The 21,627-nt window shown below is 41.9% G+C and overlaps 1 protein-coding gene across 1 annotated transcript in view; it reads left to right on the top strand.

Moving 5' to 3' along the window:
• Positions 1-8: 8 nt before the first annotated feature.
• SPSB4 (splA/ryanodine receptor domain and SOCS box containing 4) overlaps positions 9-21,627 on the top strand; it is a 93,045-nt gene continuing 71,426 nt past the window's right edge. Inside the window, exon 1 of the mRNA XM_085298558.1 lies at positions 9-190. The gene's annotated coding sequence lies outside the window, so the exon portion shown is untranslated. The remainder of the gene's footprint in view (positions 191-21,627) is intronic.

Below are 21,627 nucleotides of genomic sequence, written 5' to 3'. Positions count from 1 at the left end.
GCCGCCTCCCGGGGCAGCGGCCGCCTTGGCTCGCGGCTGCCGCGGCTCCGCCGCCGGCGCGGTCGCTCCCGCCCGGCACCGCTACTTCTATTTCTGAGTTGGGCTGCTCGCGGTTCGCGTCGCCCGGCCGCCCCGGCCGCCCTTTCTCGGCGCGCACCGCCTCGGCAGATTTGCAGCGGGGTTTTTTATGGTAAGTTTGTGATGGGGGTTCTTGCGTTCGCGGCAGCTGTGCGTTTTGTTGCACAAAAAGCGTGTGGAGGTGAGCGTGGGTTTGGGGTTTTGTGTGTGTGTGTGTGTGTTTTAACAGCTGGTTTTGAAGATAGCGTTGAAAGAAACTTCTGAAATGTTCTGTTTTTTTAATGAAATCTTTTAAAGTAAAATTACTTTCCCGAGCTGCAAAAAAGAAGTACTTTTAGATGTTAAATAGCTAAAGACTTGTGCCTTTCGTAAACTGAGTTTATTTGACTTCGTGCTGATGAAAGCAAACCCCGCTGCCTCCTGAGTGCCATAAGCTAATATTTTAAGAGTGTTTAGCTGACGTTTTTTCGGGCAGCAAAAAGAGACCTCAGTTCAACTGTTTAGACAGATCTGAAATGCTAAACTATCTCCTGGGCAGAGGAAGGAAAGAGGGAGGCTGAACCTTTGTCAGCAGCGAAGCCCGAATTTGTATGCTAGGCTTGAATTTCAACAAAGAAAGGTATTGACTGAATTTGCCCTCTTGGTACTTCGGAAGCCTCCCGGCCCGCCCGCTGGCTGCGCTCCGCGCCGCGCCGCGCCGCTCCGCACGCCGCCCCTCCGGCCGCCCCGCCGCAGGGGACCCTTCGGGGAAGGGGCGGCGGGGGAAGCTGCTGGGGCACATCTCCCGCCGGCCGCAGGTCCCTTCTGTTTCTTCGTGTTTACAACGTGCAGTGTAGGGTGATGGGGGCGGGGGCGCATCCTATATATAGCTGCGACCAGCTATTCCTTGAGTCGCTAGTTCGAGATTGGCTTCAGCCCTTCAGCACTTAAGTCACGACTGATAATTTCAGTACTTTGTTTGCCTTTGGTGACAGAAATGATCCCTGATAAGATGTCACCACGTTGGGGAAAAGCTTATTCCCGGGGGAAGAAAACAGCTCCCAGGGCTGCTCATCACGCTTGCGGTTGAAACTTGTGTCTGACTTGTGCAGCATATTTCAAAGGATGCTACATTTTTAATGTTGTTGCTGTAACTAAAGCAGTCTGTCAGGGGCACGAATATCAAATTGCCATTAGATTTATTTGGTGCTGCTGACAGAATAATGCCAGATGCTCTACATTCTCTTAAAAACCATCAGAAGTTTTATAACTGGCACTGGTAATGCAAGTGTGCTTTTTAGTAGCTACTATGCCCCAGTGCCGTGCCGCCCGCTGATCTGGATGACCTTGGACGACCGCACTGTGCCTCAGTGGCCCTGCCAGGGCTGAAGGCAGGGCTGGCTCTTCCCTACGTCACGAGGATTATCAAACTTTACGGCTCCGTGCCTTGCTGAGGCCCTCATGTGGGTGTTGCTCTAAAAGTACATACTGGCGCTGTTATGCTTGGAGAACCTGTATTCGCTTTAATCCTGTGCTCTCGGCCCAGCACTAGTGTGCTCTCCTGACCCGTGTTTGTCTTTGCAAATATTCAACCAGCTTTGTAACGCCAGACTTCCTGCTCAGCAAGCTGCGGGGCTTTGCTATAACACAGCGATGCCACGGTTTTGCAAGCAGCCTTTAAAGGGTGTTGTGTTCTGCCTTTGCGTAGAAATGCCAGTCAGATATCTTGCTTCCTGAAGGGACAAGAACACCTGTTTTTTATTTATTTTTTTTTTTGGTTTGACCAAATTACAATCATCTTTATGGTTTGTGTTTTGTGTAGTATAGGAATTCTGAACACCAGGCCATCTCTCCTGCGACTGCACATGCAGCAGCTCATTAATTTGTCAGGCTTCGTTGTGTGGTTGTGTAAAATTATTGTAATGGATTTTCCATGTACCAAGGAAAATTGAGCAAGCTATTTTTGTCTCATTTTCCTTCACGATTACTGTTTGCCCCTCTTCTGTGGGTGGGTAACTCTCCTCGGTTTGTGAGGAAGAAAAATGTTTTTCATCAATTCCAGTTGGTGCCATACAACAGGATTCTGCGAACTGGTTACTTTGAGCTGTTTTTTTTAATTCAGAGAGCTGGTGACTTATACTTTAGGGGCCTTTTTGCCTACACATTTGAGGGACAGCAATTAAACAGGGAGGCAGAGTATGGTTTTTCTGAGATGTTTGTAGTTTAAAAAAAAATGCTCATTTAAAGTGATTAGCAGCAACATGTTAAATACACAGCACTCCTATCTTGGTAATTCTTCCCAGCTGAGGAAAAACAGGACGGAGGGATGTCTTCACCAGGTTCAAATTCTGTAAGTCATGCTGGGTTTTATTTGTCTCTTTCTCTTCAGCCTGCTTGCATGCTTGCTACTGCTTCCCTGACATCCTTTATTTGCATCTTTCTGTGCTATGGCAACACCGCTTCAGAGCAAATTTGAGGCTTTCAAGGTGCTCCTAGGTGCTGTAAATCCCAGCTTGAATAGTGATAATGTAGAGCAATGTTCCTGTTCACTTCCATCTCTTCCCTCTGCTTGTGAGGATAAATGCAATTTTCTTCTTAATAGAAGGTAAATATAAAGGAATTCTAGAAGTGTTTTCACATTACCAGGTTTTCCAGGATAGTGGTTTGACAAATTTTGCTGGACTTCAGAAGTCCTGGCTTACAGCCAAAGAAGAGCCGCCGGAGAGGGTCGCGATGGCTGGCGTTCTGTGGGATGCCGGGCTTCGTTTTGTGGTGCAGGAAGCAAACCTTGACTCATGTCTGCTGGGTTGTGAAAGAATCCACGCTGGCAAAACTCTGTTTAGATTGACACAGCTAATTTAGTTTAGTCTCGCTGAGCTATGTTAATAAAGTACACAACTTGAGGCTAATGGAAATGTAGGCCACACATGTTGTCCTGGGGTCTTAAAGTACTTCTTAAGCCAATATAGATCCACTTTCTGTGATAAAGGCAATGGTTAAGGCTGCCCAAAGGAAGATTAACCAATGTTTTTTAGTCAAAACTTAGTATTTGCAAGGTTGCAAATATTTGCTTATATTTCTGTAAATTACTGTTGTTAGACTTACTGTTTGAAAATAAACATTTGCTCTGGATTGAAACTTGCCAGATCAGATAGCTCCTTCGCCCACCCTTATTCTTCATGTGATTGTATACATGCTGGGGGATCTGTGTCATTTCCTGCAACACGCACACATCCTTCTAGCATGTCTTAACCTGCCCTTTTAAAAATACAATTTAGGCTACTCATAACTCAGCTGATACGTTGTTGTGCTGTGGGATAAAATGTCAATGCATCATGCGTTTTTTGGCTGCTCTAGTTTATACCTTCAAACTTTTTTACTTTCTGCAGTTTATGTTTGTGTTCTGGGAAGAGTTGCTTGTTTGCTTGGGGGAGGCTGGATTTATTACTTGTTTGTTTTTTACTTTGGAAAGATGCACATGGATCACTAGGGCAGCTGGTGGACCGTATCCGACGAGCGCACTGGGGTGCACTCCCTACTCCACCAAGGCTGAATCCAGAATTTACTGATAACGAGCAATCAACTGTTGTCCTTTGCTTTAAGAAAGTTGCATGGTTAAGCTGTCAAAGTTACTGTTGCTTGAAGACGTCTGTATATGTGACATGTACTGTCTCTAGGGTAAAAGTAGTAGCTGAAATGCTGGGATTGGCGCCTGGGAGCTGTCGGAATCTCGTCTGAGATGATGTCGTCACACCAGAGCGTGATGTCAGGGAATCGCCTTGTATTGCTCTGCAGCCCGTAGTCTGTTAGATTTTTATGGTGATTAAATTGTTTGTTTACAGAGAGCTGACGGCATAATCAGGGTTGTCCTCTACTCGAGAAAAAATCCTTGCCCTAGAGAGATTTAATTTTGAAATTAAGCTTAAAAGAAACAGGATGCTCTGACAGTCTAGGTGGCAGAGTGGAAAAATGCGCTGAAGAGGAGGGTGTGGGACCAAGGCTTATGTTTAGGGAGCAGCACTGCACAGGACGGAGCAGTGCCTGAGGGCTGCTGTGACTTCAAACTGAGAACTAAAGTTGGAATTTTACTAGCAATATTTGATTAAAACCTTACAGCTCTCATTTTGGCTACATGGCCCTATTAGAAACCGGGCATGCCCACAGGGGATGGTGGGTCGAGCTCAAGCTCTCAATACAGGCACTGAAAACCAACTGAAGATCTTGTAACAAGAGCAAGAGAAAAGAGGATTTACATTCTGAAGTCTGTAACACCTGGCATGTTTCTAAAGTGGAATCCAGTACTTCTGCCTCTCCTTTGGCTCCTTTCCGACCAAAAAAAAAAAAAAAAAAAGAAAGAAAGAAAAAAAATTAGTGAAGGATACTGGGTTATTTAAATTGACACACACATGCACGCAGGTAATTTGGAGGGGTAGGTGTCTTTTTCTTTTAAATGAATGTCTTCATCTGTCTCAGGATCAGATGCAGTGCTGCTCGTAATTTGTGTAACTACTGAAATGAGAAAAATTAACATGCATTTAATGAGCAGTGTTTTGTCCATGGCAAAAAAAGCACACGAGAGTTTATAGCTGATTTCTGCCTATAGTAAGAAATAAAGTGCCTAGACTAACCATGGATGGATTTATCACAGGTTCTCAGCTCTGACCTAAATCTGTTTGTACTAAAGTCACTTGAGCTTAGGCCAATGCTGAGCAATATTTTGTACAAATATTTTTGCTTCTCTCTGCTTATTTCCTGGCTCTTTGGGTTGGAGATCATAGACTAATCCTGCCCATACTTGCAGTATGGGTGCAAATGTCAGGTGACTGATTTTCTTGTGTTGCACTGGGAAATGTGGGTGACTTAGCAACTTTATCTCTGAGGATTTGCCAGAGGCTGAAGTGACCAGTAAGCTTTAGTGTGTGGCACAAAGCGTGGCCAAGTATGAAATTCATCTTTGAGCTGGCAGCAAAGCTAATTCTTTCATACAACAAACTCTTTAGCGGAGTTTGCTTTCTTTGCTTTCTTCACTTAAATATATGTATTTCCAAAAGCTAGTTCTAATATTGCCTTTTCTATTTTACTCTGTCACCAAAATCTAGAGTGCACGTGTGTGCTTGTTAGACTGGGTCAGCTCTTTCAGTGTTAATAGTTCCTGGAGAAGATCTTGCAAAGTGATTTTGAGAGAAATAAGATTCCCCACCTCAGTATAGTCTTGTCAAAAGAATGAGGATTTAATTCCTGCAGAACTGGATGGGTGCCCTGGGATCTGAGCTGGGTCTGAACTGAAACAGCTCTGCTTCCAGAAACGTCTCTTTTGGGGGGTAGCTGTTCTACCTTCTAGAGGTAGACTAAAAAGACAGGATCTCCTCTATCTTTAGTCTTCAGTAAAGGGTTGTAAGTGAGGAGTGGAGAGAGAACTTGCATTTTATTTTTGTATTTCTTCTCCTGTTTTCCTGCTTGGTACCTGAATACAGCAAAGCTCTGTGTGAGGGGGAAATGTGGGGCTGGTAGCTAGACACGATTTAAGCTCTTTTTACAGCTAGCAGCAGCAACCCCATATGATTATTATTTTTCTTCTTCTTTACAATTAGGTTGCAATATTCATTAGTCTGAACAATGTCATTACCGTTTTTAAAAATTCAGTAGCCTTTTTAAATATTCAAAAAACTCTGCTTTTGATAAATCAGTGTGTTAATTTAGAATTGCTTTTCAAGGGATAGTTAATTATCTGAGAGCACTTGCATAGTTTTAGACCTGCAGAGAAAGGTGGAATTTTTCAAAACTGCCAGGAGATTTAGAAAATCAATTGTCATTTAATTTTAGCCACTTCTCCTCTACCTTTTCTTTAGTGGACACAGAAATAAATTCCCTCCAGTGAAGGGATGCAATTTCAGTGATGGATATTGGATGTCATTCGTTAGAAAACTTTTACTGCATAAAATAGTTACATTGGCTGTGTATTTTATACTGAGAAAGTGCAGTTCACAGAATTCCTTGCATGGTAATTGCAGGGATGACAATGTTTCTTAATTTCCTTTCTACTACATTATAAATAGTTTTAAAGAGAAAAACATACTATTAGTTCATCAGTATTTTCTAACTGTAGTTATCTGATGATTGTAATGTGAATAAAGACATATTAAACATGAGACAGCCTAGCTGGACTAGAGTAAGCTGCAAGATTCATTGAAAGTATAATTTAATACATGTTTCACTTGGTATTTATTAATCTGCAACTGATTGATACAATCTGTGGGGTTTGTAATTTTGTTAATCTGTAATATGACTCTATTTACGATGAACACCTATGTTTAGTGTAAATTTGACAAATTTTTTTAACTCATGTGAGCAAATTGCATGCTATCATGGCATTTTTGATTAATAGAGATCTGGCAGTGTTTGTGTACCTGCCATAGAAACAGAGCATTTGAAAGCATGAATACATTGGATGTCATTTTGAGATTTTCTTCTTTCCTGTTGGGAGTAGTGAAGGAACTGTTAGGAAAGGACAGATGATCCTTGTGCTTAAATCAACAGGTATATCTCATGTTCTCCAGCAAAATGTGTGATTTTTTGTTATTTCATGTTCATTTTTAACCCTGACATAGTGCTTCTTCAGTGAGAGTCATCCTTCCTAATTCTGTTTTTTTTTTCTTTTTTCTTTCCTGAATGACCCTAAAAATGCAATCCATTCAAAAAAGTCAAATACTTCTAAACTGGAAGATCCTCTCTTCATGAATGAAGGATGAATCCGGAGAGAGCAGAATTCCCAGAACGCTGCTGGCCGGCCTGAACCCAGCTTGACCAAGGAAGGCCTGAGTTTGGCTTGGGTGAAAGCTGGCCCTTGTTATCACTAAAGACTGAACTGTTCCCCAGACTTTGAGTTCATTTCCTAGTTGAAGAAAATAACTTAAAATGAAGCCAAACAAACAGATAAACAATAAATGCACAATTTTGCCAGTGACTGCTGTTACCTCATGTCAGCAAACTCTGGCAATCCAACCTCCGCGTAGACTATGAAGTAATCGGATTGAGTGTAGGATAAAGAGTTTTGAATTTAGAGCTTTAGTTATTTTATAAGTTATTAACCAAATTAAGAAAGATTTCTTGATTTAAGAATTATTTTAAAGTCATCTTGGGCCTAATCCAGGACCTTATATTGATGCTTTTTCTTTTTAATTTTTTATCTTCCGAGTTAAATATTTTAAACTGCATTTCCAGAATAAGCTCTGTTATGTTTTTAATTAATTTTTGTCACATGTTTGACAGGAGAATCATTATAATTTTTTTAAGCAAATGGTTACTTTAAAATGAGTTCAAATATTGATTTGTTCCTACTAGTGTTCCTTGCTTGTGATGTAATTACATACAATTTTGCAGTGTATCTGTAAAAGTATTCTTATATTTGACTTCATTGTGAGATTTCCAGGCTTATATTAGAATGATCTCAAAAATCAATACAGTTAATTGGGGATTTAAGAGTTAATAAAACCTAGTATTTATGTGTCATTTAGGTGTTAGGGTTTATTTTTTCTGGCTGAGAGACATAGTTGAGCTACAGAAAGAAGTATTAGAATTGAACTTCTCCATTTGTTTGGTTATCTCCAAAGCTTATTCCTACTTCAGCTTTAAAAAGGCTTACTTGTAGATATTTTTTCAGACTTTGGTGTGATACATTTTCATGAAGAATTGAGTATCTTTTCACCAAAATTTATCCTCAGTCTGCCTGGACTTAAAGTTAGGACCTGATTTTGCGGTATTAGAGTGTGCTGAACGTTTTTGAAGGCAGTAGTAATGCTCTGGAGCTGCAGCTGGTTCGCGTGCGCGGGCTTAGTGCCTTAGCCGGTGCGTGGAAGGGGGCCGTAGCCGGCCCTTTGTGCCTATGGGTCTGCTCTGATGAACTGAATTCTGGGTTTTGTAACTATTTGGATTCTGTGCGCAAAATGGCTTGTGATGCTTTACTGGAGCCTTTCTGGGCTTTGGTGGCTTCTTTCCGTTCTTCAGCGCAGCACCTCTCTGCGGAGCCCGGCAGCCGTGGCCTTGCCGTGGGGGAAGCCACGGCCAAGCTAGTGTCCAGCGTGCGGTTACGGCATCTCGCTTTCAGAAGTTGCCATGTGGTTTAAGCCAAAACATTAATTTTCCCTTTGATGTTGAAAATCATTGTCGAGTGCGTCAGAGATAACAGAAGCTGTTTGAAGTAAAGATTACGGTGCATCAAAGAGTGTAAAAGACAACCCCCCGCTGCCATCCCAACCGCGTTTTGAGCGCGCTGTTGCGGGACAGTGTTACGCCTAGGTTGTAGCAGCAATTAGAGCTTTGGTGGCGTTCAGCATTGCTGCTCTCTGAGGCTGTTAACTTCTGGGAAACACTGCAGTGATATTGTCACTTCCACTGTGCTGGTCATTCACCAAGTGTTTCTGTGATCTGTGTGTTTTGATGTTGCAAGATAAAAAGAGTGTGTTTTTTCTATCTTATTCGAAAGCAAATAGTGCAGAGGGGCTGATGATTACTTAAAATGATCGTAGTGCCGAGTAAAGAAGCTCCTTTGTGCTTTGGGCAGTGCTGACCTAACCCTTCTGAGAAGTCTAGAAAATCCTGCATGCACTTCGTGGATGACTTGTGTAGACTAAAATCCTGTGCCATAAGTGGAATGGCCATTTACCAAAGATGTGAAAATCTGCTCGGGAAGGATTTGCTGTAGCATGTGTTGTGTCTTAACCTTTGAGGTTTAAATATAACAAGATCTATTAAGCATGAGAATGTGGAACATATACTCATCATTCTTAAGTTTTTAAAAATGTATATTAATGATACTTGAAGCAAAATACATAGGTAGAGAGAAGGAAGGTGACAGCAGTTCACCTGTGTGATAACATTTTCGTAGCCACGTACTGTAAGGTGTGGATGTAACAAACTAAACGAGTAGTGAAAACGCATTTCACAGGCAAGGTGCCCAAGCGGACCCGTTGGAGTTGCTGCGAGCCGCTCGGTGTAGTGAGCGGCGGTGGGGAGGCCGCGGTGAGGGGGCAGCCTGCGGGCCTGCCTTCCCCTCGCGCAGGCCTGCCGCTGAGCGGCCGTGCCGCGGGGAACCTGCACCGGGCTGCCGCCTGGAGCTGAGCTCTAGGGACACTGTCTTTCAGATTACATTTTTTTTTTCACTGAGCTATCGATGACATCTATTACTGCCTTTCGTTTCCCAACCTTAGACCTTGTAATAAGAATCCACCCCTCTTCTTCCCCCACCCCAGAAAAAGTAGCAGAAAATCAGGCATGGCAAGAGAATGACCGGTGAATGCATTCTTCTCCAGATGCTTTTTTGATTCCTTCAATTAACTTGATCAAGCAACTTAGCTTAAATGAACAGAATTTATGATTTGGAAGCTCTCCCAAAGAGTGTTTTCCCACAGCCTTAGGAATTAATTTGTTTAATATTTTGTCTATGTAAAGCAGCAGTCTTGGTTGTTCCTATGTTTTGCACAGGCAAGAGATGGTATGTGCTTAGTATGAGAGGCACATAGAGAGAGGCTTTTCTTTTTTCTGTGCAATTGGATCTAGACTGAAGCCATAAATCATAGTGATTTCTGTACAGCGCAATCCGGTGGAGACCGACTACCTTATTTTATTTATTAATATTGAATGCTTACATCATTGTGAGTTCTCCCTTAAGAGAGAAGAGCATGCTGTTTTTTCCTCTTTGCCTTTTACTCTGCTTCTCATATGGGTTGGTAGCACCTGGCTCAGGTACCAGTGGGTGGCATTCAGAGCTCACCAGGTAGCTAGTGTACCTATGATAGACTCTAGTCAAAGCAGCAGCTCAGAAGGTTTTATACATGGGATTCGTTCACCAAGAAAGCTGTTTGTACTGTGTTCCAGTTACAGCATTTGAAGGCTCCTTTTCTCATTGCCCTTGGGTAGCTGCAGTTGTGGCACGGGTCAGCAGGCACTTTTCCTCCTGCAGTTGCCAATGAAGCAGCTGCTCTTTTATTCTTCTTATCCTTGTATTAACGTAATAGCTTCCGAACAAGAGAATCGCTCTCAGGGACCCCTTTGGAGTATGACCAAATTTCCTGGTTGTCTCGGTATCTTTACAAAGTACATCAGCTTTCTTACCCAAAGGGTTTGTCTTTGCAGTGGGACAGCTTGGGAAGTTAGATGGTAGCATGGGATTCCTGTAGGTCCCTCTGTGCTTTTCTCACGAGTGTCTTCCTCCTTCTGGTGAGGACATGCTGGAGTAGATCCTCTTTGTCAGAGCACAGCAGAGCAGTCTGAGGTAGATCCAGCTCCGATATAACATATAGGAGGCCCTGATAGAACTAGGAAACACTTGGGACCTTTTAGTAACCACTGCAGTGCAGACCTAGAATTAATTTCTGGATATTGTGGTAGGCTGGAGCTCAAAATGTTTTTCTCTCATGTTTTCAGTTGCTAGCACAACAAAGTTTTGACTTGCAAATTATAGATTATTCCATCTGATGCTGACTTGCCTATGCAGCTGGACTGTGCCCTCAGTTCTACAGGTAAATGGCCACAGATTATTTTGAACAGTTTTCTGAATAAATACAGGTATTTATGCAATAGTAGAAGCTCCAATGTCTCACATAGGTTGTCACTGAATCCATGCAGTAACTTCCAAAATTGAGATCTGTGTTTATAAGTCTGTTTAATTTTTTTTTCTCACAAGAATTTCAGAGAAGACCTTGGTGCTAGTACCATCTTTTTTCTTCCTTCCCTTGATTATATCATGCTGATCAAAAGGCATGACATACTGCTTTGATAATTACTGGCGAGCCTGTAGATTGGGATTGAACTGCTACTTGGTGAAAGGTGGTGGCTGAGCGTGCTTCTGTGATCTTTTTCATTTCAGTAATGCCAGGTTGGCTGTACTATTCTTAAAAGCCTGCTCTGGAGTCAGACATAAACATCTTAAAATGATACTCAAGCATAGGAAGAAAGTCACAGTATTGTCTGTGCTCATCGTATGTGCCTCAGTTTATTCTCCTTTCTCTGTGCAGATTATGAGGGGAACAAACGGTTTTGGGGGGATATGACATGAATTCTTTCCTCTTCTTTCTCCTTTTTAACTTTAGGCAAGATCTGTTTTGTGTTCATTGAAAAATGGGCATTTACAGGCCTTAATTTTATCCCAATGCTGAGCTCATCTATATTGCCAAATCTGAATTTAGTCAAGTGAATCCTATCTGTGGGATCTGATTAATATTTGTAGCTAACTTTATAATTTGGAAACAAGTGGCCTTTTGGGAATTGAATGGGACCATCACCTATGGAGAAAATAGAAGCAGTGTCCACTGGAGATTAATGTAACGATGAGGCCTCTGGAGTGAGGTCAAGAGAATCAAGTGGAAGGGAGCTCTGAAGGCTGGGGCAGAGCCAAAGCCTTAACACCTAAGGAGAAGAAGAACAACAAAAACTCAAAAGACAAACAAGTTAGGTCTTTCCTTTTGTTATGGGACCGTTTGGTTTTGTTCTTCTAACTTTTCAGTTTGGTTTCAGTCTTGTGTCAGGATGACTAGTGAAAGCTGGTTAGCTTTTGTAAAGTGATCTTGCCTAATTATAATAGTCTTTTTGGATATTTAAGCTATTAGGACAGAACTGTTTTTAAAAATCCAAGCAGACTGATGTCCATCAGTAAGGTTGCATGATAAGCAAGGCACATGTGGCATGATAAGCAAGGCACATGTGGCTTACTAGAGAGCCTTCCCAGTATTTAAAAAGATGATGATGTGGTATGCAGTGGAAGGAGGAGAGGAAAGGATGGAGGGTCAGGGAGACTGTAGAAAAGACTGGGGTTGTAACGGAAGGTCCTTTACTGAGGAAGATACGCAGGGGATCTGAGAACATCTATTTTTCACCTATCTTCTCACTGTAGAGGAAGATACCTGTTCGTGAGAGAGTTTTCTCAGGCAATTAGAAGTATTCATAAAATTCTGGGTTTTAATTAATGGAGTCATTTAACATCCATATCATGTAAATTTATTTTTCTTCAAACTTGGCTCTTTTCTGTTCTTAATCTGTTTCCACTGTAAACTGTAAGAGATTGAGAGTTAATGTAAAATATGAAGATACCCAACTGGTCTTGATTCCATGCTTCTAGTAGTAATGTAAGTGTCTGCACAACATTTGTGGGAAAAGTATATGTCAATTTTCAAGAATGCTTCAAGAAAATTAAACCTCTTGGAAGTCCACTATCTAGACAGATACTTTTCTTTAACCTGCACATTGATCATATTCTGTGTTGAGACTCCTCTATGTGCAAAGCAGATTTATTTGTATCCATACCTTTATTAAGGATTGTATGGTGGTGTGTTGTTAGGTGTGTGTATTATTATTTAAGTCCTTTCTCATGGTCAAAAATACTGGGAATTGTTGGTGCTTGTAACATGAAATCCTTTGAGGATGTACACTGTTATGTCAGCAGGAAAAGCAATGTAAATGTTCCTTAAAGTAACAGCTTCGTTCATATGTCTTTCCTTAGTTTGAGGCCTTTTGGTTTTAACACTGGGGAGAAAGAGTCTGAGTAGTAGGGATACATTTTCTCTCTGTAAAACAGTTTGTTTGAAAAGACCTTTTCTCCTTACTCTAGCTGTAGCAAAACGAAAGATCCAGAAAGGAACGTTCCACTTAGCCTTTACCTCTAAAAGATCTAGTTTGGATTTTCCAACCCTATGGTGCTATCAGGAGGAGCCTCACACTTCTTGTAGTGGGGAACAAACTGGCTGTAAATATTTAACTCGTTAACTGTGAGTTTATTTCCTTTCCCAGCCTTTCCTGCATTATTGAATGCTCCATTTCCTATACTAATAGCAAACACAAGTGAAAATGCTATTCTTTAAAATACAGAACTTTTTATGTGTATAAGACCAATTTAGTTGCTTAGAGCTTGGGCTCCTTGTTCCAGGCTATTATTTTCTCATTCTCATTTGCCTCTGCAGTTGTTCTCTGCTGACAGATGGACTTCAGCAGAGGCATGTGTTTGAGACAGAAAGATGAAGTTCACTGCTGTTGCTTAAAAATATGTGCTTTTTTTTTTTTTTTTTTTAATGTGTTATTTTTCAGTAAACGAAATAGATTTATTCCTTTTGAGTTATTTCTGTGTATTACTGCACAGCTATAATTAACTGGTGTTGTAGTTTTTTTTTTTTTTTAAGGTTTAAGAGGAAGTTGTTTTGCCTTTTTGTTAGAGGTCTAAAGCTGTATGTAACTTGACTTGCCACCTCACCTGGGAAATGTGAAACTGCCCACATACCTAAGTTTGTGATGGTACTTCCTTGAGAAATATCAAGTCTGTTTACTTCTGTTCTGTAAAACAAGTCATTCCAGAAGCAGCAGGACTAACGAAGCATTGTTTTCTGAATTTGTATCTTGTAGCTAACTTGACTTCAAGTCTTTAGGGTGCTTTGTGTGCAGCTACAACATTTAAATGAGCTCATTTTCTTCTGAATTCCTTGGTGTATGGTAAGATATGAGCTCGCACTCCAACCTAATCCTCAGTTTGGTCACTTCTAAGATGTTCGTGGTCTCCCCAGCTGCCTCCTTTGTAGGAATGTAGTTATCTTTGAGCCCACCGCCATTCTGCCAGGATGGACGATGATGGCTACTGACTGAAATAGTTAAGGGGGCAAGGTTGAGAGGGCTGCAGATGGTGTGATTGTGTAAGGCTATTTTCCTATTAAACAAAAGAATATGCTTTTGTTCAGAGTCAAACTTGTGTATTCATCTCCTGCATGTTTGTGCAAGTACAATGGCTGGGCTCCCTCCAAACCTGCCCTCCCCTCTTTCCCAACAGCCCTGAACTGAAAGCCAGGCCTGAGCCTGGAGCGCGGCTGTGGCTCCCATCCCACGGATAGCCAGCAGTTCGCCTGGGCCAGCCTTTCGTAAGCATTGCTGCTGCAGCAGCCATTCAGCGTGCTGCAGGGGGGTGGATGGCTTCAACTGGTGGCTGTTGTGTTTGCCCAGAGGCACAATGTTTTTATCACTGGAGTTTGGCAGTGCTGTTGGAGGTATTGAAGCCATCCAGGTCAGATCAGGAACTGTTTCTAATAGGCTGCCTTCGGCTGCTGCGTCAGATGTGTTTGCTTCTGGCCCACCAACAGTGAGAGCGTCTGACAGGTATTGCTTATATGCTGCTGCTTCAATTCAGCGGAGAATTAAACAGCACAAGGCTTAAAAGCAAAACAAAAAGAAGTATTCTGGCTGTTCAAAGAGCATTGCAAATCTTAGAACACTAGTGAATTTCTTTTCATAAATGGTGTAAAGGCTAAGAACTTGACTCATCCAGTGACTGCAAAACATACAGACAGGCACTGTGAAAACGGAGCATTTCTCGTAGAGTCTGGTAAGTCTACAGGAGTCCTCTGATTAATTAAGAAGAGCTACTGTCCACAGAATCACAGAGCAGTTGAGGTTGGAAGAGGCCTCTGGAGATCATCTAGTGCAAACCCCCTGCTCAAGCAGGATCACGTGGAGCACATTGCATAGCATCGTGTCCAGATGGATTTTAAATATCTCTAAGGAAGGAGACTCTACAACCTCTCTGGACAACCTATTCCAGTGCTCTGTCACCCTTGCAGGAAAGAATTTTTCCCTTATATTCAGATGGAACTTCCTGTGTTTCAGTTTGTGCCTGTTGCCTCTTGTCCTGTTGCTTATCATCACTGAAGAGTCTGGCCCCATCCTCTTGACTCTCCGTTAATGTATTTGTAGATGTTGATAAGATCCCCTTTCAGTCTTCTCTTCTCCGGGCTGAACAGGCCCAGCTCTCACAGCCTTTTCTCTGTAAGAGAGATGCTCCAGTCCTCCAGTCATTTTTGTAGCTCTGTGCTGGACTCTCCAGTAGCTCCATGTCTCTCTTGTACTGAGGAGCCCAGAATTGGACACAGTACTCCAGATATGGCCTCACCATGGCTGAGTAGAGGAAGCACCCTCTGTTCTGCACCCCAGGATACCATTGGCTTTCTTGGGTAAAAGAGTATGTTGCTGGCTCATGATAAACTTGTCCACCAGGATTCCCAGATCCTTCTCTGCCAAGCTGATTTCCAGCAGGTCAGCCCCCAACCCGTACTGGTGCATGAGGTTATACTTTCCTAGGTGCAGGACCCTGCACTTGCCCTTGTTGAACTTCATGAGGTTCCTCTCTGTCCAGTTCTCTAGCCTGTCCAGGTCTCTCTGAATGGCGGCACAGCCTTCTGGTGTATCCACTACTCCTCCAAGTTTTGTATCGTCTTCATACTTGCTGAGGCCTCCGTTATCCTTGACATCCCTTGCTAGATTTAATTCCAAATGGGCTTTAGACTTCCTCATCACATCCCTATGTACTCTGACAGTGCTCCTGTATTTCTCCCAAGTGGCCTATGCCTTTTTCTGTGTTCTGTATACTTTCTTCTTCTGTTTGAGTTTTGCCAGGAGTCCTTTGTTCAGCCATGCAGGTCTCCTACCCCAATTACTTGACTTCTTATTCATAGGGATGCACTGCTCTTGAGCTTGGAGGAAGTGATGCTTGAATATTTACCAGCTCTCTTAGACCTCCCCCCCCCCCCGCTTCCCTCTAGGCCCCTGATCAGTGGGATTCCTCTAAGCAGGTCTCTAAAGAGGCCAGAATTTACTCTCCTGAAGTCCAGAGTTGCGATCCTGTGTATTGCCCTCTTCTTCTTCACAGGATCCTGAACTCTACTATCTCATTGTCAGGGCAGTCAAGGCTGCTCCCAGACTTCACATTTCCAACCAATCTTTCTTTCTTAGTACAAGGCCCAGCAGCATACCTCTCCGTATTGGCTTCTCTACTGCCTGTGGCAAAAAGTTAGCATTGATGCTCTGCAGGAGCCTCCTGGACTGTTTATGCCTAGCTGTGTTGTCCTTCCAGCAGATATCAGGGTGGTTGAAGTCCCCCATGAGAACCAGGGTCTGTGATCGTGAGGCTACTTCCAGCTGTCCGTAGAAGGCCTCATCGACTTCCTGCTCAGGTGGCCTGTAGTAGACACCCACAACAGTGTCCCCCGTGTTAGCCTGCCCTTTAATCCTTACCCATAAGCTCTTGACTGGCTCTTCCTGCACTCCTAGGCAGAGCTCAATACGTTCCAGTCGTGCTCTCATATGTAGAGTGACTCTTCCATCTTGCTTTCCTGGCCCTCATGGAAGAGCAGCAGAGGGCAACGTGCAAGAAGGCAGACGCGTGGACAAGCCCTGGCAGTTTTTCCATGACATCTCGTATTTCAGCGTCTGGCAGGCACCAAACCTCTCTTGACAGGAGATCAGGTCAGCAGAGATGTGCCTCCGTCCTCTGCAGCAGGGAGTCACCCACAACGATCACTTGTTGCTTCTTCCAGGTGTTCCAGAACAGGGCCTGCTGGCCCAGTTGCTTCCCTTGAAGCCATGCCGGGCTCCTCCTCAGCATGGAGGGCTGGAGTTTCCAGCCTTCTTCTGCAGTGTTATGAGGTACTGTTTCGCACAGCACAGAGCTCTCTGTTAACTCCACTGCTGTGGGGGGTTTGGGACTCCTGAAGCTGTATGGTCTCCAAGAATACCATGTCTATCTCTTGCTCATCTTCTTTGATGCTGCACAGCCTACTGACTTCCTCCTGCAGCTCCTTACCTGACTCCTCAACAGCAGCACACCTTCAGCAGGAGAGCTGTCTGTCAGCCCAGGCCTCATGGAAAGGCTCCCAAGCACTCCCTGCAGCCTGAGACCTACAGAGCTGCATCTGCTATCACAGGGTCTGTCTGGGTCAAAGCCTATGACACTGCTGATGCAGCGACCCCAACAGCTACTGGGGAATGTGCTCTATGGCATGTCATGGCCATATCTTAGGAAGCAGGCACTACTTGATTGGAAATGAAGGTACCTTCTTGCACAAACTGCTGTGCGAACTGCTGCATCTGTGCTCTTAGCTGTTAGCTGTTGTGGATGTTCCTTCTTACTGCCATCCCCATCATAATACTGTTCCTAGAAAACCAAGTGTAGACGTAGGTGTCCTTGTGACTTGCAGAAAGCTCATCAGACCTAGAAAACATCAACACATGTAATGGTATGACGAAACCTTGAGATAACGGGCCAGATTTTCACTAGAACATGTTACGATGGTTTTTACAATTCTAATAAAGTTCTGCTAAACAATTACATAAAGTTAGAGGAGCTCTTGTTTATCTGATTGTTATTTTCTACCATTTCTGGACATCCACTCTTTCTACACAGGGATCATCTCTTGCCTGTCCTCTGAGATTTGCATCTGGCTAGATGAGGAATGATGCTTTCCAGTGTCTTTTTCCTTTGTGAGACTTCCTAACTTGTGTTTTGAAGATCATCTGTCTTCACTGTATGTTGCAGCAAAAGAAATAGTTGGAATGCATTCAACCAGTTCAGTGGTCATAGTTGAATGAGCTTTCTGTTCTGAAACGGAAGTTTTAGAGGTATTGATCTTATACAAAGCTGTAGTGGTATTCTACAAAACATAAAATAAATGGTCTAAAACAGTACTAGGCTGGCAAAGAGTAGTAGTCACCAGAGAGCAACTGAACTCTTGAAACTTAGTTGCTCTTTGAGCTTAAAATCTCATTTGTTCTGATGATACCTATCGATATAATTTATTTATTTAGGTGAAATAAGGCTGAGTAAAAATCTAAAATGGCAGATAATTCTGTAAAATACGAAGTAGAACAGAAAACATAATTTTCAATTTAGTCTTGAGCCTTTTCATATGCTAATTTGTTCTTTTAATGTAACCCTGACACTTGAATATTTGAAATGGCCTCTTCGGCAAGAAAGGTGCTCACCATAATAAGGGGTGGTCGGCGAATGAAAGATGCCTGATTTCTTGCTGAGGAGTGAGGAAGTTGTAAGCGAGGACTTTCAGAAGAGGCACGTTTACTTCCCTGTAATTTCAGAAAGACCATGAGATGGAGGGGGGAAAAAAACCCAGAAGATTCTGGAATTTGAATTGGTATTTGTCACACTGTTTAAATTGCAATGAAAAAAACGAGTATTGCTAATTCTGATATGGAAAAGGGATTTTTTTTTGTGCTGCACACAGTTTTTGATGGGCAAGGACAGAGTAATAGATTTCAGCTTTGTTTTTCTGAGAAGAAAATGAAGTCATTGCCTATGTCATTTTGGAGATATATATATATATATATATATATATATATAATTTATTTATTTATTTATATTTATATCAAATGTGCTGTCTCTGAAAAAAATCCGTAACTGGCAGTGGGGTTGAGAAAGTGATGCCCGTATGCTTGATGCATGCATTGAAGGAGACAGAGTGGTCAAGAATAACTTCGAAAAATTCCCGAACAAGTATATTATCTAGAAGACTAAATATCTCCTTGGCATAATGGAGATGAGATAAATTTGCTGAACTGATGTGCTGTGCAGATGCAAAATTGCTAGATAAGAACCATGAGGGGAAAAGGGGACATAATTTCAGAAAGTATTGGGGATGAGCAAACCCAGGGAAAAGACCCCTTTGATGGAAACTCCTAACTGTATTGAATTTAGATGTACAGCTCATCTGTGCCTCTTAGGGCAGCTCGAAGTAACTATGGCAATTCACCTGGCAATCTGGGCTGCTGCCTCAGTAGATGGTTCCAGCTTTCAGATTTTTTTTTTCTCTCCCTTTCCTTATGCCAGAGTGTATGCACACATGAGTACTTGATGTGCCAGATGAAAAGGCCAACCTGAAAATAACCTAGCAAAATAAAATACTGGCTTTTACTTTTCTGAGCCAGCTTCATCACAAGGCCCTTTGAATGCCAGTGCTTGCAAGACAAAAGGGGAAGAATAAACGGGTAGAGTGGTAGAAAACTGTAGCAGCCTGAACATCACTAAACTCATGGTAATTGTGGAATCATGTGCTTATTCCTGCTAAACATCCTGGAAAGAATGTCATTGTTGTCATTCAGTAGTTTTCAAAGTTAATATTGTTGTTGTTTTAAGGTATGTGTATAGTAAAAAATAGTCTTTTTTTATTGTACTGTATATTACTGTATTTGCTTTTCAAATTGCTTTGCTATAGCCTAACTGAGAAAGCATTATGCAAAAACAAAACAAAAAAAATCTGTTTATGGAATGGAAGCGTTGCTTGTCATCTTTCATGTTTCTTCAGAAAATAAATGTTTGGATCTAAAACTTTCAGTACCAGAGGTTCAGTTTCCAGAAACACATGCAGAGATATGGAAGACTTGAAAACAAGTGGAAACCCCAAACCAGCTACAGTTCTGAAATATAGTAGAGAGAAGTATTTAAAAATACACATAACACTGTTCATAGCTACTCAAGATTCTTTCTGAATTCTTCATCATATTACTAAATTACCTTCTGACTCTGGTGCACATGGTGGGGCGTTTCAGATTATTCTAATTTCAAGCAGCTAAATACACAGTCTGTTTTAATAACAAGCTTGAATTCTTTTGTTTATCTTGAATTTTGAAACAATTACATTTTTGTAACGTTATAGATCAAGTTAGCCTTTATGGAGGAGTGTCCTTGGGATTTTCATGATTTGCATTCCTTTAGGAATTGTGGAAGTCATGACTTTGTGCTGCGCTGTTCATCCCACATGTTAAATGTCGTTTGCTAAGTGTGCGTGCAGCATAAAATCTTATCTGTAGCACAGGGTAGCTTGGAGTATCCAAGAGTTCTTGGCTGGTTGCATTGTTACTGTATATTCCCAGTTTGACAAAGGAAGCCAACATTGTTCAAAATATGCAATAAATCAACTGTGTTGGACACCAGGATCTACAGTTAAAACCAAGTTGGCCAATCTTTTTAGGGTGCCAAGAATATGCTTAATTCATTGTCACCCTCAAAACAATGTTGTCATAGTTACATCGCTGTTTGCACACCGGGAACATAGGCGATAGACACTGGGCCTTGTGCCTGTACGTTGTCTGGGTGGGGTTGAAACTCCTTAAACTTATAAAACCTTCTTCACCAGCTGGCACAGCAGGACCTGTGGTTTTTCTTGCTATTACTCTAGTAGAGACATTTTTAACTGGGATAGTTTCAGACTACTTAACTGCTTACAGTCAGTCGTGTTCAAGCAGCTGGGGCATGAAGGACGTGTGTGCCCGTGGCACGGAGCCTGGAGTTCAGAAGCTTCTGTTGCAACAGTGGTATCAGTCTGGAGCCCTCATTCTCTGGCAGCAATGCCAGTGTTTGCAGGAAAAAAGAGGCGATGTCAGAGAGGTTGCAGGAAAGACAACCCAGCTAGGCTCAATGGCAAAACCACTGGGAATTACTGTGTAATTTTTTTAGGAGATTAGGGCTGTAATTAGTTAATATTATATGTATAAGTTTGGAATGCTTGGAGACAGAGTGGTCACCTTCGCCGCTTCTCCCAATGGATGAGTTCACTAGTCAGGACCATTAGCTTGGCCTCATCTATTGTCCTTTCACTTATTTTAAGTAAGTGTCAATTTAGTAGAATTAATCTAAGTCTTTGCATGTTCTCACTGTAGTTTTGAATTGCATTTGTGTGGTGTCATTTCTCAGATGTGTTCTTCAAGTTTTATGCATGTCTAGTTCTGGTAATCTTAAAGGATATGTGACTGTGAATGCTGAAAAGAGTTGGTAGAAGGCATATTTCTTTGATCAGCAGTTACCTTCCTTCTACTGGTGCAGATATACTGAGTTTTTTTTTTTTAATAATAAAAAGCACCCTATTTAATTACATTGAAGTGGTATCTCAGCAAGCCTTTTTTTTTTTTTTTTTTTTTTTTTTTTTTTTTGTATAATTTCTGTTTTTATTGTGAATAGCTCCCCTAAATATTTTGGCAGTTTGCCTGAGGACGCTGTTAAGTGAAGTTGACACACTTTTCCTGTTTGGACTTGGCTTGTTCTTGTACAGTGTTCTAATATAATCATCATATCCTGACAAAATGTGGTGTGAATTTGAAACTATGAGACGGAAATAATTTAGATTATAGAAACTAGCAGTCTTCTCAACCACAGATTTCCATTTGCTAAAGGACTGTACTGACTTGGTCCTTTTTATCTTCCTATGAAAGTACTACTTCTCCCCACCTGTTTCATCCCAGGAATAACTGATTCACCGTTTCAATTTGTTGATTCAATTTGCTGTTTCAGTTGTAATCTCTAAACAGATATAATGGAGAAGTCATGTATATTAAGCTGCACTGAAATATTTTCTGATTTCCTAAATGCTGTGGTGGTTTGAATTACTGAAGAAGCAAAACCCTGGAAAAACACTTAAAGCAAAATTATACAGTGAAAATGCATAGTTCCTTTAATCCTCAGACATACACCTATGTATGATGTTCCTGATACTTGCTGCTGACTTCAACTGTGAGAAGATACAGGGAATGAAGTGTTTCGCTAAGTAGCATAAGATTACAAAAAGTCACAGGAGTTGATTCATGCTGCCTATGCTTTGAGTTCCTGTGAGTTCCGGAGGTGGTGAGAAGGTTTTATAACTAAATATTTCTGTAAATGGAACAAGTAGAGCTAAATTTGAAAAGAATAATCTTTTCTCCTTTTAGCTTCTTCTGCAACTTTTCCTAATCCTGTATGATCTAGCCTTACCAGTGCTGCAGACA

This window comes from Rhea americana, unplaced genomic scaffold (assembly GCF_003343005.1).
Source record: "Rhea americana isolate MKP2758 unplaced genomic scaffold, rheAme1 scaffold_14, whole genome shotgun sequence".
NCBI lineage: Eukaryota > Metazoa > Chordata > Aves > Rheiformes > Rheidae > Rhea > Rhea americana.
Note: the sequence above shows the minus strand (reverse complement) of the source record. Positions and strands in the feature narration are given on the sequence as shown.